The sequence below is a fragment of the Elephas maximus genome, chromosome 1, assembly GCF_024166365.1.
Source record: "Elephas maximus indicus isolate mEleMax1 chromosome 1, mEleMax1 primary haplotype, whole genome shotgun sequence".
In the NCBI taxonomy this organism is placed as follows: domain Eukaryota; kingdom Metazoa; phylum Chordata; class Mammalia; order Proboscidea; family Elephantidae; genus Elephas; species Elephas maximus.
The window spans coordinates 47,065,329-47,092,843 of NC_064819.1; the positions used below are offsets into that span (position 1 = coordinate 47,065,329).

Genomic DNA, 27,515 nt, shown 5'->3' on the forward strand with positions numbered 1-27,515 from the left:
AGCAGGAGATTGGCAGACGTTTTGGGTCTTTTTTTCCTCTGCAGTCTGTCCTCTGGAAGGGACCGCAGCACCTGCCTTACCTGGGGTTAAGACAGTCACAGTCTGTTCCCTCAGCCTGCCTTCCACGAAAGGTAAAATGATTACGTGTCAGCAGTATGTGACCCTGAGCCTTATGTGGGAGGTGTTCCCCAGGGTCAGAGACAATACTAGTTTTCTTCCTTTCCAAATAGCCTTAATTGACAGCCAGGTGCTGCGAAAGACACCGGATGTGGGTTCTCACTTGGCTGTCACTAATGAACGAAGTAGGCGCTGCTGCCTAAATTTTCCCACCCTCCTCCAGACCCTGAAACTTAGAAAGCTTGACTAAGTGGCCCCAGTTCACATGGCAGATTTGGTATTTTGAACTGAGGACTATTTGATTCTAAAAGTGTTTGCATTTTCTACAGTGTATCATGTCATATTTGATTTGATGGTGCAAAGCCTAATAGCCTTGATAAACTAAAAAATAATTTTTATTTTCTGCAGTTGGCGCCCTCCTACAGCGCATCCAGTTTTCCTGCTGGTAAAATCCTTATTCCTTCCCCACCATGTGGCAGAAGCATGTCCTCCTGTCGCACTGTGGATACTCCCTCAGGTCAGCTCTTCCTGGACTCCTCCCCTGCTTTGTAGATACAGTCAATAAAGTTCCTCTGTTTTATCTCTCATCTAGGTCTTGTTTTGTTTATGTGTCGAACAATGTATTACTAGCAGATAGATATTGAATTAAATTATTAGATTGACTGCTTTGCATAGGAGTCAGTAACCGTTTGCATAAAAGTCAGTAACTATTTGCTAATTGACATCAGTAATTCAATGGAATATCCCACTAGTGCTGGAGTTTTATGATTTACTAATGTCGCTTGTTTTTCTTATTTCTTTTCCCCTCAAAATTGGATTTCTTTCAGGCTGGAGGATGCTTGTATTTGAAGCTAAGGTGAAATTTCACACATGTGTGGTTCTGTTCTCTAGCTCAGGTTTTTCTCCTTCACTACTCTGACATCCCTGGTGTCTGCACTTGTCCGCCCCCGCCTGACTAACGTGACTGCTCTTTGTGTGCTTATTACCTGCCGGCTGTTATCTTACTTAATACGAATGACAATCCTATGGAAAGATGAAACCTACCTAGTAAGGGGCCCAGAAAGGATTCAGAGTCAAGCCTGTTTTATGGACTGAAACACCTCTGCAGTCTCAATTTTAAGCATTTCTGCCCCCCTGTCATCCCTGCATATCCAGCTTCCTCCCTTTAGTTGCACTACTCCAGCAGTTGTTTGACCCAGCGGGACATATAAGCCCTTGACCCCACTACATGTCATATCCTCACTTTCCCCCTACCAAGCCTAGTCTCCCTGTTAACTGCTTTGTATTATCATCGTTATTGGTCTGCTTTGGACTCCTATAGTTCTCAGTTCTGACTGCTTCCCTATTTCATTGTTATGCTTTTATTAATACATATGTTTTACAGTGCAAGAAAGAAATGTGAGTATATGTACACCTGGCCTACCCACCATGTATTTCTGGGATTTGATGACATTTAATGATACATAGCCATTATGTTGTACTAGATTGACCCATGGAATATAAGTAAAACACAACTTTCCCCCCCTGCACTTTTGTCCTTTTAAAGTTATGTTCAGTGGGGCTATCTTCCCCTGCCTCTGGGTGAAAATTTACTTTTTACCTCACCTGCTCTCCCTGCAAAGAAACCTGTAATGACAAAGAGTGTGCAGCTGCCTTTTTTGTCTTCTAAATCCTTTCCCCCTATGTTAGCTCTCTACCTCTTAGGCTTCTGTAGGGCTGAAGAGTGAAGGCTAAAGGGATACAGTGGTTCTCCATGAGCTTAGGTGATTTACTACTCCAGGCTTGACTATGTAAAGTGGCATTTTCCTGGGCTCTATAGAGGACCTCTAGTGGGCCCTTTCAATGCCAGTTCTTTAAATTACGTGATTCTTCTTTGGCTTGTTACACCCCCCTTCATCTCTGGCCCTTCTGAGGTCCCTTCCACAGAGGAACACATTCCTTGTTGGTGTCCTCTCGCCTGCCCAGGTGCTCTTGGGCAAGACTTGAAATGGCCCTGGCTGGCATTCTCTCATGTCGTCTTCATCTGGTCCGTGAGAAATGCCTACCACTGGGTGGGGGGGCACAGGGACATTCCACACGCAGCCCTCTGCTCTTTCTCCCTGCCCTGTCTCAGGTTTCTGGCTTGTCCCGATACCTGTTGGGTGCGTGTTCATGCTGTCCCTCATTGTGTAGAACACGTGTCAGCCTCCTCTCCCAAGGGGTCAGCTGGACTTTCCACTTCTTGAGCTAAGGACAGACACCCGCTCCTTTTCCCTTGGCGAGAAGGGAGGGCAGAGGTTCCAACAAAGCTCTTTCTGAAGACACCCTCATAGATTCTCCTTTCTCTGCTCTGGCCCCTTTATGTGTTTGCACTGATTATATAGTCCTAGAATTGTGGAAATATTTTTACCTATTTGTACATTTTGGCATGTGGGAGTTTATTCAGTTTTGCCTCATTCAAAATTTCAGTTTAACATCCTGACATAGTTTTTTGTAAAAATGGTACATGCTCGTTATCTAAAAATCCAAAGAAATTAGCAAAGTGGAGAGAGAGGAAATTAAACTACTTCAAATCTTGTAATCTAGAAACAACTATGGTTAATATTTGGGAAACATCATTCTAAGGCTAATTCTAAATGTCTTCCCCTGAATGTTTACATAGATGGATGGAAGGATAGATGGCTTAAGAAGTCTGTTAGAAAGAATTATACCAAACATGGTATTTTTACTTTTTAAAAAATATTCAATTTTACTTAAACGTAGCTGAAGAAAGAGAAGTTGTAAAACCAAAGGGTTTGCTGAAATCAAAGCAGTCATGGATGGAACACTGATGTTTGGGTTATTATCATTTTTTTAACTGATTTTAGCTGGTACAGGGCAACGAGTTTATATATAGCCTTTCTGGCCCTGGGTTTGTTGTTCTGTCAAGGTGATTTGGTAGGCCGCAATCTTGCAAAGGGATTGGTTAGGATGCTATGCAAATATGGTGTGTAAAACCCTTGCAGAAATTGGTCAGTTACTATGCAGACTAGGTGGCTGTGGCCTATTGAGGGAATTGGTCAGCTTGGCCATATTGCTAGGCCTAAAAAAGCCAATCCTGCAGAGGCTGAGGGGGACCTCACTACTATCAAGAAGAAGAGCCAGGAGCAGAAATGTCCTTTGGACCTGGGGTCCTTGAGCTGAGAACCTTCTAGACCCAGGAGACAGACAGAGCTGTAACACTGGAAAAGGTGCAGGATGGCATGGAATGGCCAAGGCATGGGATGAGCACAGGACAGCAGTGGCACAGAGTGAGAGAGCTGAGCGTCTTTGAGCAGGAGGCTTGTTGGAGGAGTGGGGTGCCTCCAGACACCGTATGGGGAGCTACAGAGCTGAAACGCTTGCCCGAGCAGGGCAGAGGCCAGGCCTGAGTGAGTCTGGTAGCAGAGGCTGAGAATGAGGCCTGCCTATGGGTACAGTCAAGAAGCTGAAAGCTTCTGGAAGCTGCCCTGATTGATAAACTGTACCCTGTTTCCTGAGTTGTTTCTGTAACTTCCAAGTTGATCCCGATCCTGAATTGTAGCCTGTTACTTCGGCAATAAACCCCGTAACTGAGTATGGTCTGTGAGGTCTCTGTGGCCATTGCAATGAATTATTGACCCAGCAGAGAAGTAGAGAGTGCTGTGGGGGGAACTTCCGGGTGATGTCAGAATTGGTAAAAAGGTTGGCGAGTGGAGGTATGTCTGACTTCCACCACACAGGAACCAGCTTTGGGCTGATAGTGATCTCTCCTCCCCCCACCCCCCAAAGTTAAAGGGGGTCTGACATGGCTAGTCTACAGCTGGTATACAGGATTCCTTTGAAAGATCAAAAAAAAAAAAAAGAAGTACCTTTGCATTTTTTTACTTCCATGCTCTGCCCTTTGTTACATTTTTTTATTGTCAGGATGTTTACCTTGAACATTGTGTTCTGTAACCATTCACTCCAGTGGTTGTTTAAATGGTTTCAGTGCTGTAACAACTCCATTTTTTATCTCCTGTTGTCTTATAATCACTTCATATGTGTTTGATGCCTTTAGGGGCCCCTTGGCGTCTGATGTTTAGGTCAGTGTGGCTCACATTAGAAGCCCTGAAGTCATAATATGCTCTGTTTTATGATGTAAGTGACTGCTGCCCCTCCCTGCCACCTTCACTGTACCTTGTTGTGGCAGCAACTCATAGTTAGGTTCTAGGTGTTGAGTCCCTTGAGTGGCACAGACGGTTAAGTGCTCTACTACTGACTCAAAGGTTGGCAGTTCAAACCCATCCAGAGGTGCCTCAGAAGAAAGGCCTGCTAATCTGCTTCCAAAAGATGATGGCCTTGAAAACCTTATGGAGCAGTTCTGCTCTGCACATGTGGGGTCACCATGAGTTGGATTGGAGTGGACAGCAGCTGGTCTGGATGTCTTCATGGTTTCTTCTTCAGCTCTACCTTTCCCATGAGTTCCAGGGTGATGTTTATAACACACATGTATATATCATTGTATTGCTTCTCTAACTATATTGACTTTACCTTTCTTATAGGATAAAAGGAGACCTGGTGGTACAGTGGTTAAGAGCTTGGCTGCTAACTAAAAGGTCAGCAGTTCAAATCCACCAGCTGCTCCTTGGAAACAGGGTCCTTAGTTCTTCAGAATGTGGCCCCAAGCCTCTTTCCTTTCCCATCTCCCTCATTTGTTCTCTGTACCCCACTCACCCTGAACTACTTGCTGTTTCAGAATCTTCATGATCTCATGCCTCTGGTCCTTTGCATGCGTGGTTTCCACTGCTTAGAACTTTGCCATCAAGACCAGTGGTGTGCTAGTAGATGGCTAAGAACCGGTTTTCATGGCAGGGTGGAGGAGCCCTGAACTATAGTATTTGACTGTGGTGGGTGTGTTTATACCTGATTTCAAGCTGCCAGCAGGAAGTAACTGCACACAGAAATGGGAAGATATCTTCATAGTCTCTGATGGTGTGGGCTGTCAGCATACCCATGAAGAGTCAAATCTTTTCTGCTTTTGGTTACTGCTTTTCTCTGATGTTGTCACTTCCTCCACTGCCCTCCAGTAGCCATATTGCCCTGTGTTTTAATTCGGGACCTACATTTCTCTATCTTTGGTTCCTTGGTAGTCTGTGAGCTCCTTGAGAGGAATCGCCAATTCTTAGTTCCAGTGCCCGGATGTTCGGTACACCCGTAAGTGGCCAAATCAATGTATCAGTGATATTGGTTTTGGTGTTTCAGATGAGAGCATGTAGATTGATCCTTGTAGACCTGTTATCCTTACTGGAAAAAAAAAATCGTTAATGTTTATCTTATTTCCTTATATAGCTCTGCTTCTCAGACGTCCTATTTTAATCATCATAATTGTATACAAGTCATAAGTTGCTAGATCTAACAGGTATATAAGTCAGGTGGAAAGTTAGCTGGGTTTTCTGTTAGTCGATGACAGTTGTAAATGGATCACACATCTCAGCTTTCTGTATTGTTCAGCTGCAAAAGTGTTTGATAATAGATTTTCTACATGAGGCTCCATTGTGATTTAACATGATTTGTTTGCTGCCTAATAATTGATCTGTACCTCCACTGAGCTTCCTTTTGAGACCCGGCCACAAGATGGCAACCCAAGATTTTTAAGAATATTAAAATTCATTATACATGGAAAAGCAGGAAATAAACCTGTGACATTATCATTCTTACTCTTTTTTCTTCAATGTTTCTGTCATAGCTTTGAAGTTCAGACATTGGGAATGTTACATAGGACCTGAAGTCAGCTTTTAGCACAATTTAACAATCTATATCTCAATCTATATTTTAATCTCTCTCTCCTTTTCTAATTCTCCCACTCCCTACCCCTGCCAAAGCTACCGTTCTAAAAAAAAAAATTTTTTTTTTTTTTTTTTGTGTCTTTCAATTGGGTTGTACAGACCCAAAGGGAAGTTTTACTCTTTGGGTTTGAGAGTTTCTTGATTCATGAAGCAGAAATATTTCAGAGGCATATTTATCAGAAATTCCAGGACCAGAAACCAAAATCTGTATAGGGAAGGCAGGGAACTAAAAGCAGGTTACTGAGCATCCACTTCCTACAGGCCCTTAACCTACCTCCCCATCTTTAGCTTTCTCTAGAACTCTGAGATAGATGGCACTGCCCCATCTCGTAGATGACTAAATTAAAGCTTACAGGGGTGTGATTTACTGAAGTGCAGAAGCTGGAATTGGGGCTAAGGCCATACACAGGACTTTGAAGCCACAGTGTATGTTTGTTTGTTCTAGGACTTGAATCCTTCTGTGCCCCTCGGATCGATAAATATTCCATTTTTCCTAGGAATGGCCTGAGGCATTCTCCCTTGTCTGGGTAGTGGAAATTCTCTCTTGAACTTTTCTCCTTTGCTGGGAAGATTCAGATTCATCACTTCAGTCTTTTTTCCAGAATTAGCATTGCTGACAATTTTGTTTGATAGGTAAGCTATGATCTTCTGTACAAGTTGGCCACAGGAGATCTTTGTTACTGACTTCAGAAAAATATGGAGATTGTGCTGCAGCCATGAAAATAAAGCTTAAGCATTAATTTAAAAAAAAAAAAAAATTTTTTTTTTATTTAATTTATTGACTGCCTCTTAGGTGCGAAGGGAGGTGAGCTAAAGAGTGTTTCTCTTCTCTACTGCCCAGGATTTATTTGGATTGTTCAGAAGCTGACACAGTTCTTAGTTACAAATACGTGCGCTACTGGTTGTTTTATATCTTATTCTTACTAATGTTGGTAAAACCCTGTGTGGGGGATGTAGTGGGTCCCATTTCACATGTGGGGAGTCTGAGGCTGAAAGATCGTTTGCGAGTCGGCCAAGTATATGTAACTGCTTAATGGCAGAGCTGGATTTGAACTCTTGTCTGCCTGCCTCCAGGCTCAAGCTCTTCTCTCTCCCACAAGTTGCCTTCCCCTTAGAGACCAGGATTTGGGGCATCTAACCACATTCAAAGCTCAGACCTTTTGGACCTATCTTCATCTGAACTTTTATTCCTTGATTTGTTTCCAGTCCACATTAGTGAACAGATGATCTCTGTCTTGGCCTCACATTAGACACCAGGGGAGCCTTTTAAAAAAATGCTGATACATAATACATACATATCAGATACCAGTATTAAAAAAAAAAAATGCATGACACATACCGGATCAATCAGGAACTCTGCTGTTGGGGCCCAGGAGTTATGTCTTTAAAAAGCTTCAGGGGTTTCTAATGTGCCACTGGGATGGAGGACCAGGGTCCTCAGGCTCAAGTCAGACAACTGACTGAAATAGCAGATGCTCCCCATCTGTGTTGATTACCTCCATGCAGCTGTCCCATTGCCATTTCTTAACAGCTTTGCTGGGGTGAAGCCCAGATTCAGTAGAATGATGTAAACAGTAGGATGATGACTTAATTACCATTTTATATCTCTATATCCCAAGGGCTTCAGGAAAAGTCAGATTACTGTGGACTAAGGAGCCCTAGTGGCACAGTGGTTAAGAGCCACGGTAAGCTACAGCTGCTAACCAAAAGGTCAGCAGTTCCAAACCACCATCTGCTCCTTGGAAACCCTATGGGGCAGTTCTACCCTGTCCTATAGGGTTGCTATGAGATGGAATTGACTCAATGGCAGTGGGATTTTGGTTTTCCTTAAGTGTGCTGAAAGTTTCCCTTCATCTGCCCCTTTTACATGAGGGAGAACCCACTCTTAAGGCAAAATAAGTCCTTTACTTCAACTTTCCCTCCCTGAAACTGTTTTTAGAATTGATCTCGTCTGTAATCTAGAAATACGTGACAGTTAACATTTTTTCAAGACTTCTTGCTATGCCATTTAACCAGCCTACTTAAAACATAGGCGCCTATTCTCAAACTGAGTATAACAAATCTATATGCAGAATCTAATTTTGAATATACAGAGGCCTGGATTTATATTTTATCAGTCTGTCATTGAACCAATCTTTAGCAAAACTTTCTGTAGGGGTCTTCTGAAAATAGCCTGTATTTCTTGCTTCTGAGTCTTTTTGAGAAAATAGTATTTTTATTAATATTTTGAATGATTTCAGTAATTAATACAAAATGAAAATTTTCATATGAAGAGGTATTTGTAGTGAAAGTGATTTTGGGAAATCTAGATAATTAATAAAATGGCTATCTAGAGGTGCTTATACCTTCCTGAGTTATAGCTTTGTTTGTGCCACCCAGAGGCACATGGTTATGTACTAGTTGAAGTTCAGATTACAGAAAGAATCTTTTGAAACATTAAAAGAAGGGAAATTTATGAGTAGGGTGGTATATATTTCACGAGATGCTGGTGAGAATTGAACAGCCCTTGAATGCCTGAGAACCAGATAGCTCTTGGTACTTAGCAGTGGTGGGGACTTGTGGACTGCCAGTCTATAGAGCACTGCTGTGTGATCCTGGCTGCACGTGAGAATCACCTGTGAGCGTAGACAACTGCTAAAGCTGGGGCACCGCCCCCCTCCCATTCCCCGAGATCAATTAACTACAAATCTCTGGAGGTGTCACCTTGACCAGGAATATTTTTCAGTAGCTTTCCAGGTAGTTCTAATGTCTAGCCACCGTTTAGATCCACTGGCCCCAGTACTGCTTCCAGGATATGTGTCTGATAAAATCCCATTAGTTGCCCATAACTAATTTGGAATCTTGCAAGGATGACCTTGTTAAATCTTTGAGGGCAAAAACTTTTTCTTACCCCTACAGAAGATGTATTCATTAGTAAGTATGCAGTTTTATGCAGTGGATAATTGTCCCCTCAAGTTCATTTCTTTTAAAGGATTCCAGATTTAAGCTGCTCTGTAGATCAAATTTATTTTATTCCCCCAAATAAGTACAGGCTTATGTGCACAAATATTAAAACAAACAAACCAAAACACAAGATTTTACCAAGATTTAAAGCAGGGCAAGAGGGCCCAAGGAAAGAGTGAGAGCTGGTGGCGGGGGAAGCATTCCAGATCTGGAGGAGGGCCACGTGGGGTCTGCCCAGACACTTCCCACGGGACTGGGAGAACCCAGAAAGATCGCTTTCTGTATCTGTCCCCTCCCATATAAATCTGGCTGCACAGGGACAAATATAAGTAACTATCACACCTTGAAGTAAAGTCCAGTGGTGCTTCTCAAATGCAGGCTTAGTGTGCTCCTGATCCAGCCTCAGAGTACTGTGGTGGAAGTAGAAACCATTTATCCTCTGAAGGTGTTTAAGCCTGATTGAAATAGAAGCTACTGTCATTAAGTCCACCTTTCTGTTTCTTTTACGCATTGAGCACATGGCGACTGAGGGCATGATAAAGCAGAAAGCACAGGTAGAGAGTGCCTTCAGTGCCACCGAAAGGTTTTACATTTGTCAGCGGGGACTGCCGCACAGGACTGTCTTCAGATTAATTGGTACTTTTCACTTGTCACATGTTGGTATTTAATGTTTTGAAAGCCTTCAAAGAAAACATTAAAGAAAGCAGCAGCTTACAGTAGCAGAATGGTTTGCTTTGAAAAACTAAATTGACCCAAAAGATTTTGGAATAACTACTTTTCTATTACATTTTTGAGGAAAATAAAATGGCTGCCAATGGCAAATGGGTGGTTGCACATTTATGTGTGTGTGTATATATACATAGAGTATACATTTAGGTACAATAATCTGATTTTCTTATTTACCAGAAAGGTACAAGTTCAGAAGGAAGAAAAATACGATAAAACTTGTTAAAGGAATGCCTCTTTCCAGATGCTGCATGCATTGGTTTTTAAAGTCAGATTACTTCCCAAATCATGTCTGGGGATATGAAGGATTCTGGCAATACTGAAGCTATATCTGTTTTATGTACTAGCATGTTATCAGAAATAGCAGGTTTAGAAATGAACGTATGGGTCTTTTTTAAATTGAATTGACTACGTAATTGAATCTTTATGAATCTTAATTTATTCACCAATATAGAAGAACAGTGATTTTTTTCTTCTTTGCTCAGTGTTACTCAAATATGTTTTTCAGTAAAATCCTAACATCAAATGGTCAGCTTTCTCCTGCCCCCCATTTTTAAGGGCTCTCATGGTGCTGAGCCCATTCTGCACACCCTATTTCATAACTGAGGCAAGTGTTGAAGAGAGTGGGTGTTGTGAGTTGTTATCTTGTGTACTGCTGTGTTTGGACTAGAATCCTGAATCCTAATCTTTTAAAATATTTTCTCCTTAAAGTTATGCTTTATCTCTAATAAATCAATCTCAATGTTAAAATCAGACCCCAGATGGGTAAAGTACTGAAGACAGCACTAGAGGGGGGCCTGCTTGGGCAGACTCTGCCCCAGCTGGTGGGATCCAGGCCTAAGCGATTTTTTCCTGTTTTGCTTTCTTCAGTCTAAAATGGCACTGAAAGAACCTGTTTTCTCTTATCCCTAAGGACATAGTCAAGATTGGAAACACATTCTTATTACCCTGCTGTGGAGTTCTGAAATGAAGAGCATGTAGGGAGGGCTTGGTATCGTTGCCATTGATGGGGTCTGACAGGAACATGGGTTTCAGTTTTTTTTTTTTTAACTCGCATGGAATTCTAATATTAGAAGCTTATTAGTATATTACGTGTTCCTCAAAATATAGTAAAACAGTGTTTTACAAGGTCTTATTCATGGTCATTTTAATGACAAGCTTTATTTGAAAGAAGCTTAATTTTAATCACTGAAATACGTTTTGGCAGAAATGTCTCTGCTCTGTGGATGTTAACGTGTGGATTTAAACTAGGTGCCTTGACATTACCTTCAGTAACCATTCAGCCTCACGTGGTTTTTCTCTTTAGTTAGCATTGTTCTTTGCTTCATTAAGGCTAAAAAACCCAAAGCCTGACGTGGGCAGCATGATGTCCACATTTGACTCTTAATTAATTTGGTATGAGAATGCACCCCTTATTTTTTTCCCAATACCAGACATTTCAGCTCTTTCCAGCCAAGGAGGTTCTACTTTTCGTCTTTCTGAAAGAAGTGCAGCTGGAAGGGAAATGCCTGGCCTGTTTGGCCACCACTAAGTAAGAGGAAGGAGCCTGGTGGTGCAGTGGTTAAGTGGTTGGCTAAACCAGTACCCAGTGCTGTCGAGTCGATTCCGACTCATAGTGACCCTAAGTGGTTGGCTGCTAACCAGAATGTCAGCGGATTGAACCCCCCAGCTGCTCTGCAGAAGAAAAGACCTGGCTATCTGCACCCATAAAGTTTACAGCCTACGAAACCCTATGGGGGCAGTTCTGCTCTGTCCTATAGGGTCCCAGTGAGTTAGAATCAATTTGATGGCATACCACAAGTAAGAGGTAGGAGCAGCGGAGGTTCAGTGGTAGAATTCTCACCTTCCATGTGGGAGACCCAGGTTTGAGTCCCGGCTAACCTACCTCATGTTCCGCTACCACCTGTCTGTTAGTGGAAGCTTGTATGTTGCTGTGATACTGAACTGGTTTTAGCAGAGCTTCCAGGCTAAGACAGGCTGGAAAGAAATCAGCCAGTGAAAACCCTATACATCACAATAAACATCACAATAGTCTGATCTAATTGTGCATAGGGTCACCATGAGTCAGGGGACAACTTGACTGCAGCCAACAACAACAGGTACGGAGGAAGACAGGCTGTCTCCCAGCCCTCCTTGGGCAGGGCTTGCGCCGGGGAAATAGCTGCTGGCAGCCTCCTGCCTGGGCTATGTTCAGAGGCTCTTGGCTGCATCCAGCAGATGTTCTGTACAGTTCCTTGAAAAGGATTTGGCTAAGGGTGGTGGGGTGTAATTAATGCAGCCAGAGACCTAATAGTAGATAGACACTTGAGTCAAAGTGGCAGTCTCGTAGCTGCCTTGAGAAGGCAACAGGAACAAGATGAAAAGGTGTTAAGACAATAAAGTGTATATCCGTATGGAGCAGGGACTTGCTGGGCAGAGAACGTGTTGCTGCAGGGCACCCAAGGCCCCGAGCTGCTTGGAGTTTTTCCACTCAGTCCTCTTCTGAAGGCAGGCGTTCCTCGTCCTTCTTCTGTGTACTGCCTGCGGGACAGTGACGGAGCTATGGGGCCCACTGCCTGGCAGCCAGCTGCGTTTCCTGGAAAAAGAACCATTCTCCCAGTTTGCTGCCAGAGCCAGCAGCTGTGTGTTGTTGAGGACGTTGTGAGTTGTTTGCCCTTGGCATAAGTAATGATGACTGCCCCCAAATGGAAACTTTTAGCAGATGATGAAAATACCTCTCTTACCCATGCTGATGGTGGCAAGGAAGAACACTGTTAGTTAAAGTTCATGGTAATTCAGAAACCTCATTTAAGCCCAATTTTCCTCTCCTAAGAAGTAGCAAAATTACTGCTTTTTCTATACCTGCCCACGCAGAAGTTGGTGCTTCCAGAAATGAAATGACAAAAAGGTGATTTAGAGGGAGAAGGAGAACTGCCTTGGAGAATATATGGACTGTTGTCTAACTTCACCATTGGAATAGATTTGGGTGTCAGTGAAATGCTTTGCTTGGCGTTTCACGTTAATGAGAGAGCTGCAAAATGCACTTAAAATCAGTTACTGGAATGAGCTAACCCTTCCCACCTAACTGCCTGGAGACTTCAGTTCCTTTCATGTGGAAGCTGTCTCTTTGACTGGCTTATCTTTCGAATCTTGGCTTAAATATAACTTCCTCAGACAAGCCTTCCCTGGCCGCTCTATCTAAAAATGTTTCCTCCCCTATGTTTTAGGTTTCTGTTTATCTCCTGAAGGAGCCCTGGTGGTGCAGCGGCTAAGCACTTGGCTACTACCTGCAAGGGTCAGCTGTGCAAATCCACTGGAGAAAGATGTAGCAGTATGCTTCCATAAAGATTATAGCCTTGGAAACTCTATTTCACAGTTCTACTCTGTCCAGTAGGGTTGTTGTCAGTCAGAATTGACTCAACAGCAGTGGGTATGGTTTATTTATCTCCTGCTTACTGTAACCTTCATTCACTGCCTTACACCCGGCAACTAGCACAATGCCTGTCCCGTAGGAGGAGCTCAGTAGACATTTGTTAGATGCTTCAATGAAAATGCTGTGAGTGCTTCAGGAAAAGGCACTAGCATCTAGAGTAGCTCTGCCCAATAGACTTCCTGTGATGGTGGAAATGTTCTCTAGCTGAGCTATCCAATATGGCGGCCACTAGCCACATGCGGTTGTTGAGTACTCGAAATGTGGTTAGTGCAAATGAAACTAAATTTTTTGTTATTTCATTTTAATAATTTAAATTGCCACACATGGCTAGAGGCTACCATGTTGGACAGTGCAGATCTAGAGGATGTGATTTTATTAATTTCCAGTATTAAAAATATTACCATTAAACACTGTTCCATTAAACATCAGTAATTTCTACAGTTGAAATGGCCTTCTAAAAGAATGCCATGCGTACAATTCATTTCACAATGTATAATACGTGTGTTTACTTGAGAAGCATGGAAGGGAAGAAGATCTTATGTCTTTAGTGACATTCTATGATTTACTATTATCATTGAGTTTTCCTTGCACTGTTTGTTTGTTTTGGTTTTTATTGTTTTAGTTGCATTATATCAATTGGCTGGAGCCATCCTAGCTTTAGTTTGAGGGTCGACTCATCAGGGATTAAGGGTTGGGTTTGTTTTGCATTGAAGCCTCCTGCAATTTCCTTTGCATTGGCTAAATATTGTCAGCAGGTATTTTTGCAAGAGTTGCCTTACGATTGTATAGAATAGATTCCTCCTAGAGGGCTAGAAGTTTTTCAAGTAAAGGGTAGGATTAGAATAAAAACAGAATCTCAGATTAAAATTTAATAGTATATTAATGCTTAAACTGAAGGTAGGATTAAAAAAATTAACAGATTAAGCTTTTTTTTTTTTAAATAATTTCTATTGAGCTTTAAGTGAACGTTTACAAATCAAGTCAGTCTGTCACATATAAGCTTATATACACCTTGCTCCTTACTCCTACTTACTCTCCCCCTAATGAGTCAGCCCTTCTGGTCTCTCCTTTCATGACAATTTTGCCAGTTTCTAACCCTCTCTACCCTCCTATCTCCCCTCCAGACAGGAGATGCCAACACAGTCTCAAGTGTCCACCTGATACAAGTAGCTCACTCTTCATCAACATCTCTCTCCTACCCACTGTCCAGTCCCTTCCATGTCTGATGAGTTGTCTTTGGGAATGGTTCCTGTCCTGAGCCAACAGAAGGTTTGAGGACCATGACTGCCGGGATTCCTCTAGTCTCAGTCAGACCATTAAGTCTGGTCTTTTTATGAGAATTTGGGGTCTGCATCCCACTGATCTCCTGCTCCCTCAGGGGTTCTCTGTTGTGCTCCCTGTCAGGGCAGTCATCGGTTGTGGCCGGGCACCATCTAGTTCTTCTGGTCTCAGGATGATGTAAGTGTCTGGTTCATGTGGCCCTTTCTGTCTCTTGGGCTCATAGTTATCGTGTGACCTTGGTGTTCTTCATTCTCCTTTGCTCCAGGTGGGTTGAGACCAATTGATGCATCTTAGAAGGCCGCTTGTTAGCATTTAAGACCCCAGACGCCACATTTCAAAGTAGGATGCAGAATGTTTTCGTAATAGTATTACTTTGCCAGTTGACTTAGAAGTCCCCTTAAGTCATAGTCCCCTTAATTCATAGTCCCCAAACCACCGTGCTTGCTCCGCTGACCTTTGAAGCATTCAGTTTATCCCGGGAACTTCTTTGCTTTTGGTCCAGTCCCGTTGAGCTGACCTTCCATGTATTGAGTATTGTCCTTCCCTTCACCTAAAGTAGTTCTTATCTACTAACTAATCGGTAAATAACCCTCTCCCACCCTCCCTCCCTCCCCCCCTTATAACCACAAAAGAATGTGTTCTTCTCAGTTTATACTATTTCTCAAGATCTTATAATAGTGGTCTTATACAATATTTGTCCTTTTGCCTCTGACTAATTTCACTCAGCATAATGCCATCCAGGTTCCTCCATGTTATGAAGTGTTTCACAGATTCGTCCCTGTTCTTTATCGATGCGTAGTATTCCATTGTGTGAATATACCACAATTTATTTAACCATTCATCTGTTGATGGACACCTTGGTCGCTTCCAGCTTTTTGCTGTTGTAAACAGAGCTGCAATAAACATGGGTGTGCATATATCTGTTCGTGTGGAGGCTCTTATTTCTCTAGGGTATATTCCGAGGAGTGGGATTTCTGGGTTGTATGGTAGTTCGATTTCTAAATTTTTAAGAAAACGCCAGATTTCCAAAGTGATTGTACCATTTTACATTCCCACCAGCAGTGTATAAGAGTTCCAATCTCTCTACAGCCTCTCCAACATTTATTATTTTGTGTTTTTTGGATTAATGCCAGCCTTGTTGGAGTGAGATGGAATCTCATCATAGTTTTAGTTTGCATTTCTCTAATGGCTAATGACTGAGAGCATTTTCTCATATATCTGTTAGCTGCCTGAATATCTTCTTTAGTAAACTGTGTGTTCATATCCTTTGCTCACTTCTTGATTGGGTTGTTTGTCTTTTTGTGGTTGAGTTTTAATAGAATCATGTAGATTTTAGAGATCAGGCGCTGGTCAGAGATGTCGTAGCTGAAAATTCTTTCCCAATCTGTAGATGGTCTTTTTACTCTTTTGGTGAAGTCTTTAGATGAGCATAGGTGTTTGATTTTTAGGAGCTCCCAGTTATCTGGTTTCTCTTTGTCATTTTTAGTAATGTTTTGTATTCTGTTTATGCCTTGTATTAGGGCTCCTAACGCTGTCCCTATTTTTTCTTCTATGATCTTTATCATTTTAGTCTTTATGTTTAGGTCTTTGATCCACTTGGAGTTAGTTTTTGTGCATGGTGTGAGGTATGGGTCCTGCTTCATTTTTTTGCAAATGGATATCCAGTTATGCCAGCACCATTTGTTAAAAAGACTATCTTTTCCCCAATTAACTGACACTGGGCCTTTGTCAAATATCAGCTGCTCATACGTGGATGGATTTATATCTGGGTTCTCAATTCTGTTCCATTGGTCTATGTGCCTGTTGTTGTACCAGTACCAGGCTGTTCTGACTACTGTGGCTGTATAAGGTTCTAAAATCAGGTAGAGTGAGGCCTCCCACTTTCTTCTTCTTTCTCAGTAATGCTTTACTTGTCCAGGGCTTCTTTCCCTTCCATATGAAGTTGGTGATTTGTTTCTCCATCACATTAAAAAATGTCATTGGAATTTGTATTGGAAGTGCATTGTATGTATAGATGGCTTTTGGTAGAATAGACATTTTTACTATGTTAAGACTTCCTATCCATGAGCAAGGTATGTTTTTCCACTGAAGTATGTCCTTTTTAGTTTCTGGCAGTAGTACTTTGTAGTTTTCTTTGTATAGGTCTTTTACATCTTTAGTAAGATTTATTCCTAAGTATTTTATCTTCTTGGGGGCTACTGTGAATGGTATTGATTTGGTGATTTCCTCTTCGATGTTCTTTTTGTTGATGTAGAGGAATCCAAGTGATTTTTGTATGTTTATCTTATAACCTGAGACTCTGCCAAACTCTTCTATTAGTTTCAGTAGTTTTCTGGAGGATTCCTTAGGGTTTTCTGTGTATAAGATCATGTCATCTGCAAATAGAGATAATTTTACTTCCTCCTTGCCAATCCGGATGCCCTTTATTTCTTTGTCTATCCTAATTGTTCTGGCTAGGACTTCTAGCACAATGTTGAATAAGAGTGGTGATAAAGGGCATCCTTGTCTGGTTCCTGTTCTCAAGGGAAATGCTTTCAGGCTCTCTCCATTTAGAGTGATGTTGGCTCTTGACTTTGCATAGATGCCCTTTATTATGTTGAGGAATTTTCCTTCAATTCCTATTTTGGTGAGAGTTTTTATCATGAAGGGGTGTTGGACTTTGTCAAATGCCTTGTCTGCATCAATTGATAAGATTATGTGGTTTTTGTCTTTTGTTTTATTTATATGGTGGATTACATTAATGGTTTTTCTAATATTAAACCAGCCTTGCATACCTGGTATAAATCCCAATTGGTTGTGGTGAATTATTTTTTTGATATGTTGTTGAATTCTATTGGCTAGAATTTTGTTGAGGATTTTTGCATCAATGTTCATGAGGGATATAGGTCTGTAATTTTCTTTTTTTGTGATGTCTTTACCTGGTTTTGGTATCAGAGAGATGGTGGCTTCATAGAATGAGTTGGGTAGTATTCAGTCATTTTCTATGCTTTGAAATACCTTTGGTAGTAGTGGTGTTATCTCTTCTCTGAAAGTTTGGTAGAACTCTGCAGTATAGCCATCCGGGCCAGGGCTTTTTTTTGTTGGGAGTTTTTTGATTACTGTTTCAATCTCTTTTTTTGTTATGGGTCTATTTAGTTGTTCTACTTCTGATTGTGTTAGTTTAGGTAGGTAGAGTTTTTCTAGGAATTCATCCATTTCCTCTAGGTTTACAAATTTGTTAGAGTACAATTTTTCGTAATAATCTGATATGATTCTTTTAATTTCAGTTGGGTCTGTTGTGATGTGGCCCTTCTTGTTTCTTATTCGGGTTATTTGTTTCCTTTCTTGTGTTTCTTTAGTCAGTCTAGCCAATGGTTTATCAATTTTGTTAATTTTTTCAAAGAACCAGCTTTTGGCTTTGTTAATTCTTTCAATTGTTTTTCTGTTCTCTAATTCATTTAGTTCAGCTCTAGTTTTCATTATTTGTTTTCTTCTGGTGTCTGATGGATTCTTTTTGCTCACTTTCTATTTGTTCAAGTTATAGGGACAGTTCTCTGATTTTGGCTCTTTTTTCTTTTTGTATGTGTGCATTTATCGGTATAAATTGGCCTCTGAGCACTGTTTTTGCTGTGTCCCAGAGGTGTTGATAGGAAGTATTTTCATTCTCGTTGCATTCTATGAATTTCTTTATTCCCTCCTTAATGTCTTCTATAACCCAGTCTTTTTTCAGGAGGGTATTTTTCAGTTTCCACGTATTTGATTTCTTTTCCCTAGCTTTTCTGTTATTGATTTGTACTTTTATTGCCTTGTGGTCTGAGAAGATGCTTTGTAATATTTCGATGTTTTGGATTCTACAAAGGTTTGTTTTATGACCTAATATGTGGTCTATTCTAGAGAATGTTCCCTGTGCACTAGAAAAAAAAGTATACTTTGCAGCAGTTGGGTGGAGAGTTCTGTAGAAGTCAATGAGTTGAAGTTGGTTGATTGTTGTAATTAGGTCTTCCGTGTCTTTATTGAGCTTCTTACTGGATGTCCTGTCCTTCTCCGAAAGTGGTGTGTTGAAGTCTCCTACTATAATTGTGGAGGTGTCTATCTCACTTTTCAGTTCTGTTAAAATTTGATTTATGTATCTTGCAGCCCTGTCATTGGGTGCATAAATATTTAATATGGTTATATCTTCCTGATCAGTTGTCTCTTTTATCATTATGTAGTGTCCTTCTTTATCGTTTGTGGTGGATTTAAGTCTAAAGTCTATTTTGTCAGAAATTAATATTGCTACTCCTCTACTTTTTTGCTTATTGTTTGCTTGATATATTTTTTTCCATCCTTTTAGTTTGTGTCTCTGAGTCTAAGGTGTGTCTCTTGTAGGCAGCATATAGATGGATCGTGTTTCTTTATCCAGTCCGAGACTCTCTGTCTCTTTATTGGTGCATTTAGTCCATTTACATTCAGCGTAATTACAGATAAGTAAGTGTTTAGTGTTGTCATTTTGATGCCTTTTTATGTGTGTTGTTGACGATTTCATTTTTCCACTTACTTTTTTGTGCTGAGACGTTTTTCTTTGTAAATTGTGAGATCCTCATTTTCATAGTATTTGACTTTATGTTTGTTGAGTCGTTACATTTTTCTTGGTTTTTATTTTGAGTTGTGGAGTTGTTATACCTCTTTGTGGTTACCTTAATATTTACCCCTATTTTTCTAAGTAAAAACCTAACTTGTATTGTCCTATATCGCCTTGTATCCCTCTCCATATGGCAGTTCTATGCCACCTGTATTTAGTCCCTCTTTTTGATCTTTGTGATCTTTTACATATTGACTTCAATGATTCCCTGTTTTGAGCCTTTTTTTTTTTTTAATCTTAATTTGTTTTTGTGATTTCCCTATTTGAGTTGATATCAGGATGTTCTGTTCTATGACCTTGTGTCGTGCTGGTATGTGATATTATTGGTTTTCTGAGCAATTTCCTTTAGTATTTCTTGTAGCTTTGGTTTGGTTTTTGCAAATTCTCTAAGCTTGTGTTTATCTGTAAATATCTTAATTCCGCCTTCATATTTCAGAGAGAGTTTTGCTGGATATATGATCCTTGGCTGGCAGCTTTTCTCCTTCAGTACGCTGTATATGTCATCCCATTGCCTTCTTGCCTACATGGTTTCTGCTGAGTAGTCTGAACTTATTCTTATTGATTCTCCCTTGAAGGAGACCTTTCTTTTCTCCCTGGCTGCTTTTAAAATTTTCTCTTTATCTTTGGTTATGGCGAGTTTGATGATAATATGTCTTGGTGTTTTTCTTTTTGGATTAATCTTAAATGGGGTTCTATGAGCATCTTGGATAGATATCCTTTCGTCTTTCATGATGTCAGGGAAGTTTTCTGTCAGGAGATCTTTGAATATTTTCTCTGTGTTTTCTGTCCTCCCTCCCTGTTCTGGGACTCCAATCACTTGCAAGTTATCCTTCTTGATAGAGTCCCACATGATTTTTAGGGTTTCTTCATTTTTTAAAATTCTTTTATGTGATTTTTTTTCAGCTATGTTGGTGTTAATTCCCTGGTCCTCCAGATTTCCCAGTCTGCATTCTAATTGTTCGAGTCTGCTCCTCTGACTTCCTATTGAGTTGTCTAATTCTATAATTTTATTGTTAATGTTTTGGATTTCTGCATGCTGTCTCTCTATGGATTCTTGCAACTTATTAATTTTTCCACTATTTTCTTGAATAATCTTTTTGAGTTCTTCAGCTGTTTTATCAGTGTGTTCCTTGGCTTTTTCTGCAGTTTGCCTTATTTCATTTCTGAGGTCATCCCTGATGTCTTGAAGCATTCTGTAAATTAGTTTTTTATAATCTGTATCTGATAATTCCAGGATTGTGTCTTCATTTGGGAAACATTTTGATTCTTTTGTTTGGGGGGTTGTAGAAGCTGTCATGGTCTGCTTCTTTATGTGGTTTGATATCGACTGCTGTCTCCTAGCCATCACTAAGATATAGTAGTGATTTAGTGTATAATTGCTCACTGAGTGTTATCTTGTTTTGTTTTCTTTCAATATACGTGGATGGGCTACTAGATTGTGCTGTCTTGTTTGTTGTAGCCCTTGACTTACTTATGACCTATTACCGGGTGGTTCGGGCTGTTGCCAGATATATATGCCTGAGTGTATTCACTATTCTTGAGTAGAATCTGATTTTGGGTCATCAAGTGTGTGCTGCACCCTAACACCTATCCACCTCGAGAAGTAGTGGTGATAGTTGTGTGCACCAGATTCTATTAGCAGCTGGGGTTCACACTCCAGGGTGGGCAGGGTGCTGACAGGCTTCCCCCAAGTGTCAGTGAGGTAGGTGTGTCTCTATTCCTATAGCACCTTGGTGGGAGGGCTCTGCAGCTGTACCTTAGGCCCCCAGTGCAAGTACCTCTACTGATTGGTAGGTGTCACCCTCCTTAGACTCCTAAGGCAAGAGGCTAGGTGGTCTGGGTGGAGCTTCAGCCCTCAGTTCCCTGTTGTGGGTCAGTTAGGGCTCCGTTGAATAAGCAGAGATATCAGACCTGGGAAACTAGTTTTTCCAGTAAATGCGCTAAAAAAAATGCAGTCAGATCCCTATCAGAACTGCCTTTTCATTATAACCGCCACCTTGTTCCATGTAAGGATGAAAGCCCGAGATTTGGATCATATATGGTTGGCTGGAGCTGGTTCTGTGTTTTTAGTCCAATTAGGGAAGGATTTTTGGTCCCTGGGTTTTTTGTGGTTGCTTCTCTCAGGCCGGAAGAATGGGTCAGGAAAAGACCAAAAAAAAAAAAAAAAAAAGGGAAAAGCAAAGCCGTTCTCCCTCTGGCTCAGGAAATTCCAATGTTAGTGAAGCCACCTGGGAAGGGGAGTGGAGGATCCAGAAAAACAGGAGAGAGTGGCACCCAAGAATATAGCCAAAGTTGCTTATCTTGCTTGGGATGACTATTTTATCTGAGATTCCCGAGGGGCATGTCGCTTATGTGTGCTGGCTGTGTGGAGATTGTCCCTGAGGGTCTGGCACGCTGAAGCTGAGGTCACATCCTCTGCTGCCAGTCCAAAGCCCAGCGTCAAGTTTCCCTTGCTGGGACGCTGCACTCCCAGCTCCAAAATCAATTGCTGCCTCCCGGGGACTTCTTGTCCCGCCAGTCGCGTCGCTGTGCCACCTCCGCGGACTGGCTGGGCCCCTTCCCGGGGTTAGTTCAGGGGAGTAGGGCTGCGTCCCGTGTTTACGCCGTGACCGGATGCTGTGTTCAGCTCCCCTTTGCCCAGTCCAAAGCCCGGTGCCAAGGTTCTCTGGCTGGGACGCTGTACTCCCGGCTCCACAACCAGTCACTGCCTCCCGGGGACTTCTCCTCCCATCAGGCGCGTCGCCACACCGCCCGTATGGACCGGCTGGGCCCCCTCCCACGGTCAGTTCAGGGGGGTAGGCCTGCGCCCCGTGTTTGCGCAGTCACAAGATGTTGTGTTCAGCTACCCTGGGCCCAGTCCTAAGCCTGGCGCCAAGGTTACCTGAATGAGACGCTGGCTCTAGGCTCCGAAAACAGTCGCTGCTTCCCCGTAGTTGTTCGTTGTCCATCTCTGTCACTCAGGTCAACTGTTTAAATCTGTGTTTGTTGTTCAGGGTTCGTAGATTGTCATTTATGTGATCGATTCACTTGTTTTTCCGAGTCTTTGTTGCAAGAGGGATCTGAGGTAGCGTCTACCTGGTCAGCCATCTTGGCCCCCCTCCCACTTCATATCTTTTAATACTTTTTAACTTAGCAGCATGATATCATTGTGAACATTGGACAGTAATGCAGACAAGCACGTTTAAACTTACAGATTCAAGATGGCTTTTTAGTCATTTAGTAAGCAATAGGCATTTTGGGAATTTGAAGGAGGTAGCTATACATGTAGTTCCCTACTTATGATGTATTCGAGTTATGACGAACCAGTTATGACCATCTTTTTTTTTTGTACATCTGTGTTTAGTTAGTAATATGTAGTACGTACAAAGTTGCAGTGTGTAATTTGCTGGTGTTATCATTCTCATGCCAACCTCCAAAGACAAATAAAGATTGGATTTATAAAGATACTGATAATAAAAGGCAATAATGAAAAGTAAAAAAAAAAAGTGAGGTATTCAACTTATGTCAGAACCAACTTAAGATGGAACCGTTGCAGTGAAACCCCATCATAAGTTGGGGCCTACCTGTGGTCTTGTAAGTGCTGGCTCCATCAAATGCCTTGCTCTATATTATTACTATGGGAACGAGGGGTCAAGGGCAGGGGTGGTTCAGTTGTAGAATTTTGACCTTCCATTTGGGAGACCCGGGTTTGATTTTTGGCCAGCGTACCTTGTGCATAACCCCCACCCATTTGTCAGTGGGGGCTTGCATGTGGCAGTGATGCTGAACAGGTTTCAGCAGGGTTTCTAGACTAAGATGGACTAGGAAGAAAGGCCTGGCAGTCTACTTCTGAAAGGCGGCCATTGAAAACCCTATGTAGCCCAGTTCTACTCTGATACGCATGAGGTCACCATGAGTTGACGTTGACTAGACAGTAACTGGTTAAACGTAAATCAAACCGTCGAGGTCACATTCGAACGTCTCTGGTAGTGACTGTCTCTGTGTTGGTGGGAAGGAGCCATGGCTCAAATGAACTATTCACTCCAGCTCTCCTGGTGGAGGATCCGCCAGCATTAAGCTGAAATCCTAACAGTCTCACGGTGCTTGTTCCTTTCAAGGGCGTCAGCCATTTTTCCTAATTTTTAAGAGAGCTCATATGTGAGGAATTTGATTCTTGTATTCTTCTCTCTCCTTTCCATTCATGGTGTCATCAGCTGCCTAGAACAGAGGTCTTCTCTTTTTGCATGATAGCATCTCAGATACGTGAGCGATGCCCTCCCAGTGCCTCTTCTTCTCTGGGCTAAATCTATTTTTTCCTCCTCTTCCTCTAAACACTCGATTTCCAGACAGAGTACTCTTTTTTAGATATACTCCAGTTTCTGTTGGTTTGGAATAGTTCATTTTAAAAGGAACATTGGATTAATTATTTTCAGTGAGAGCTCATTACCACCTGTCCCATAGTTCATCAGCAGAATTACAGCCTGACTTACTATCAGTGTTTGCTTATAATGTTTCTTGTAATGACATTAAAAAGTTCATATTTCTATTCAGAATGTAAAATGCTTTTTCCTACCCATGTTCTTTGTCCTCTGTATATAGAAAATGTGTGTATGTGTATACCATATATATATAAAATACATATATCACTAGTACCAATTGGTATCAAGTCAACTTTGACTTAAGGTGACCCCACATGTGTCAGAGTAGAACTGTGCTCCATAGGGTGTTCAATGGCTGATTTTTCGAAAGTAGATCACTAGTCCTTTCTTCTGAGGAACCTCTGGATAGACTTGAACCTCCAATCTTTTGGTTAGTAGCCGAGCTTGTTAAATGTTGGTACCACCCAGGGACTCTATATTTTACATGATAATATATATTATATGTATTATATATGTATGTGTATATATATGAAATATGTAATATATATTAAATTATATATATTATATATGTATATTAAAATATATGTAATAAATTAAAAAAAAATTTAAATATATTATGTGTATTATATATATGCATTTACGTGTCTATGTATGTATAGTTTTTACATCTTAAATGATTCCTAAATCAATTTTGGTACTACTTCAGAGTCTCAGATGGTTACAGACTTTTCCTAAGTTTTGTGTTTCCTTTGAACCCTGGATGCAGACAGCCTGGCCATGTCAGACTTGACAGGGAAGAAAGGCTGCGTGGCCCCTGGGTCTGACTTGCCTGCAGAGCACAGGGTGCCAGCCATGGCCCAATGGGTGTCTCTGTGGATGGTGCCTGCTGAGCTCTAGCAATGAGGGACCTTTAGGCAAAGAGCCTGACAATATCTTTTATTGCTTGGGAAGATAAATTAGATTTTGGTGTCAATTTTTTATAAAGCATAGAAGAAAATTTCCTGAATTTGATAAAGTCCTTTAGCATATGTTCATATTCGGTTTTGCGTATTTAGCCTGAGGCACTTGCCTAACTTGGCTTCCCAGACGGTTTTGTTTGTGGGGAATTGCTCTGTAATCATTTGCTGTAGATTTTTTGTCAGAGGCAGCAGTAGTATTAATGAGTAAGAGAAGGAAGAAGAAGAAGACAAAAAAGGTGAATTTAGAAGATCGAACTGCTGACCAAGTGTCTTAGTGGTGCTCTAACAGAAATACCACAGGTGGATGGCTTTCAGGGTGCCAGCTCCAGGGGAAGACTTTCTCTCTCTGTTGGCTCTGGGGAAAGGTTCTTGTCATCAGTCTTCCCCTGGTTTAGGAGCTTTTCAGTGCAAGGACCCCCAGTCCAAAGGATGTGTGCTCATGGCTCTTTTTGCTTGGTGGTAATGAGGCTCCCATGTCTTTCTGCTTGCTTTCTCTCTTTTATCTCAAAAGAGATTGATTTAAGACACAACCTAATCTTGTAGACTGAGTCCTGGCTCATTAACATAACTGCAGGATTGGATTAGAGACAGGATTTACACATCAGATGACAAAATAGTGGGCAATCACACAATGTTGGAAATCATGGCCTAGCCAAGTTGACACACATTTTTGCGGAAAATAATTCAATCCATGACACTAAGGTGTCCAAAATCCTTTTGGATGCCTGTTCCTTCCCAGCTGCAGCATTTCCTCTTACTACCCTGACTCCCTTCTCAGCAGGTAAGAGTGTCCATTTCTCCTCTGGCTACTTCCCGTTGCTCTCCCCACGCCCCAGGGATCAAACTGCTGCCTGGCTAGGCATGAGGAGGCCGCCATCTTGGGCTGGATTCTCTAGGGGAGTTTGATTCTTGTTATGTGTTAAATGTATTGTCAATTTTTTTTTCTTTAATTTTCTTACATTTTTTAAATTGTGCTTTAAGTGGAAGTTTACTTAGCTTAGTTCAAGTTAGTTTCTCATACAAAAATTTATACACACATTTTTATGTGACCCTAGTTGCTCTCCCTATGAACGGACAGCACACTCCCAATTTCCCACATCCGTTCAACAAATCGCCTGTCTTTTTTTGCCTTCTCATCGTGCCTCCAGACAGGAGCTGCCCATTTAGTTTTATGTATGTACTTGAGCTAAGAAGCACTCTCTTCATGAGTATCACTTTGTGTCTTATAGTTTAGTCTAATCTTTGTCTAAAGAGTTGGCTTCGGGAATGGTTTCATTTCTGGGCTAACAGAGAGTCCCGGGGCTGTGTCTTCCTGGGTCCCTCCAGCCTCAGTCAGACCATTAAGTCTAATCTTTTTACTAGAATTTGAGCTCTGTTCCCACTTTTCTCTGGCTCTGTCAGGGACTCTCTGTTGTGTTCCTGTCAGGGCTGTCATTGGTGGTAGCTGGGCACCATCTCGTTCTTCTGGCCTCAGGCTGATGGAGTCTCTTCTTTATGTAGCCCTTTCTGTCTCTTGGGCTCGTATTTTCCTTATGTCTTTGGTGTTCTTCATTCTTCTTTGCTCCAGGTGGGTTGGGACCAATTGATGTATCTTAGATGGCTGCTCCCTAGCTTTTAAGATCCCAGGTGCCACTCACCAAAATGGGATGCAGAACATTTTCTTAATAAACTTCGTTATGCCGAGTGACCTGGATGTCCCCTGAAACCATGGTCCCCAGACCCCCACCCCTGCTACTGTGTCCTTCGAAGTGTTTGGTTGTGTTCAGGAAACTTCTCAGCTTTTGGTTTAGTGCAGTTGGCTGACTTCCCTGTATCATGTGTTGTCTTCTTCACCTGAGATAATTCTTATCTACTGCCTAATTAGCGAATACCTCTCTACTTCCCTTCCCACCCTCCTAAGCATCAAAGGATGTTTTCTCTGTGTCTAAACCTTTTCTTCAGTTCTTATAATAGTGGTCTTATATAATATTTGTTCTTTTGCGATTGACTAGTTTCCCTCAGCATAATGCCTTCCAGATTCATCCATGTTATGAGGTGTTGCGTGGATTCATCACTGTTCCCTATTGTTGCATAGTATTCCATTGTATGAATATACCATAATTTGTTTATGCATTCGTCCGTTGATGGGCACCTAGATTGTTTCTATCTTTTTGCTATTGCTAAATTTTCTTACATTTTTAAGAATACTGTTAAGGCTGTTGAAATGAATCAACTGTGAAAATTCTCCCGCTCTAAGGGCTTGTCACTTGTGAAAAAAATGTAGCAAACGGGAAATACATTCTTTATAACATTAATGTCAACAGTTCAGCATCTTAGAAGTTCAACCTAGAATAAATGACTTCATGCTTGTGCCACTTCCATGGGGTTTAAAACAACCATTTTCGTGTAAATATCAATTATGTTGTTTTAGGCTATATATGTAGCTGCCCACGTTCATCCTTGCATATTTAGATGTAAGTGGAATACCTGTACCCATTAGTGAAAGTTACTTATTGTAAGGTAGGAGAGAAAGCAGTATTATTACATATGGGCACTATATAGGTAAATAAAAGCGTACAACTTTAAAATATTGCATAGTTAAAGTTACTGTGGATGAGAGCAAATACATATAGTAGAGGCTTATTTAAATAAGCAAAAATACTCCCTTGAATGCATCTGGAATTCTTCCTACAAGTAATTCAAGGAATTATAAGTATGTATAGGTCTTACAGTATATATTTATGGGATAGATACAGATAGTGAGAAATAACTAAATTTTCAATATCACTGACTGGAAGAGGTCCGTATTTATGCCTATTCCCAAGAAAGGTGATCCAGCCGAATGTGGAAATTATAGAACAATATCATCAATATCACACGCAAGCAAAATTTTGCTGAAGATCATTCAAAAACGGCTGCAGCAGTGTATCGACAGGGAACTGCAGAAATTCAGGCTGAGTTCAGAAGAGGATGTGGAACCAGGGATATCATTGCTGAAGTCAGATGGATCCTGGCTGAAAGCAGAGAATCCCAAGAGGATGTTTACCTGTGTTTTATTGACTGTGCAAAGACATTCGACTGTGTGGATCATAACAAATTATGGATAACATTGCAAAGAATGGGAGTTCCAGAACACTTAATTTTGCTCATGAGGAACCTTTACATAGATCAAGAGGCACTTGTTTGGACAGAACAAGGGGATACTGAGTGGTTTAAAGTCAGGAAAGGTGTGTGTCAGGGTTGTATTCTTTCACCGTACCGATTTAATCTGTATGCTGAGCAAATAATCCGAGACGCTGGACTATATGAAGAAGAACGGGGCATCAGGATTGGAGG

General features: G+C 41.4%; 1 protein-coding gene across 19 annotated transcripts in view; it reads left to right on the forward strand.

The window, feature by feature from the left end:
- Window positions 1-27,515, forward strand: part of FARS2 (phenylalanyl-tRNA synthetase 2, mitochondrial) — a 648,562-nt gene that overhangs the window by 17,416 nt on the left and 603,631 nt on the right. For 13 of the 19 annotated variants that reach the window (XR_007517143.1, XR_007517141.1, XR_007517145.1 and 10 more), the window contains exons 3-4: window positions 45-131; window positions 526-634. The exons of 4 other annotated variants lie outside the window; for them this stretch is intronic. The gene's annotated coding sequence lies outside the window, so the exon portion shown is untranslated. Of the gene's footprint in view, window positions 1-44; window positions 132-525; window positions 635-18,902; window positions 21,665-27,515 lie in introns of those variants that run through there. 2 more of the 19 variants (XM_049882660.1, XM_049882689.1) reach the window with 2 other exon arrangements.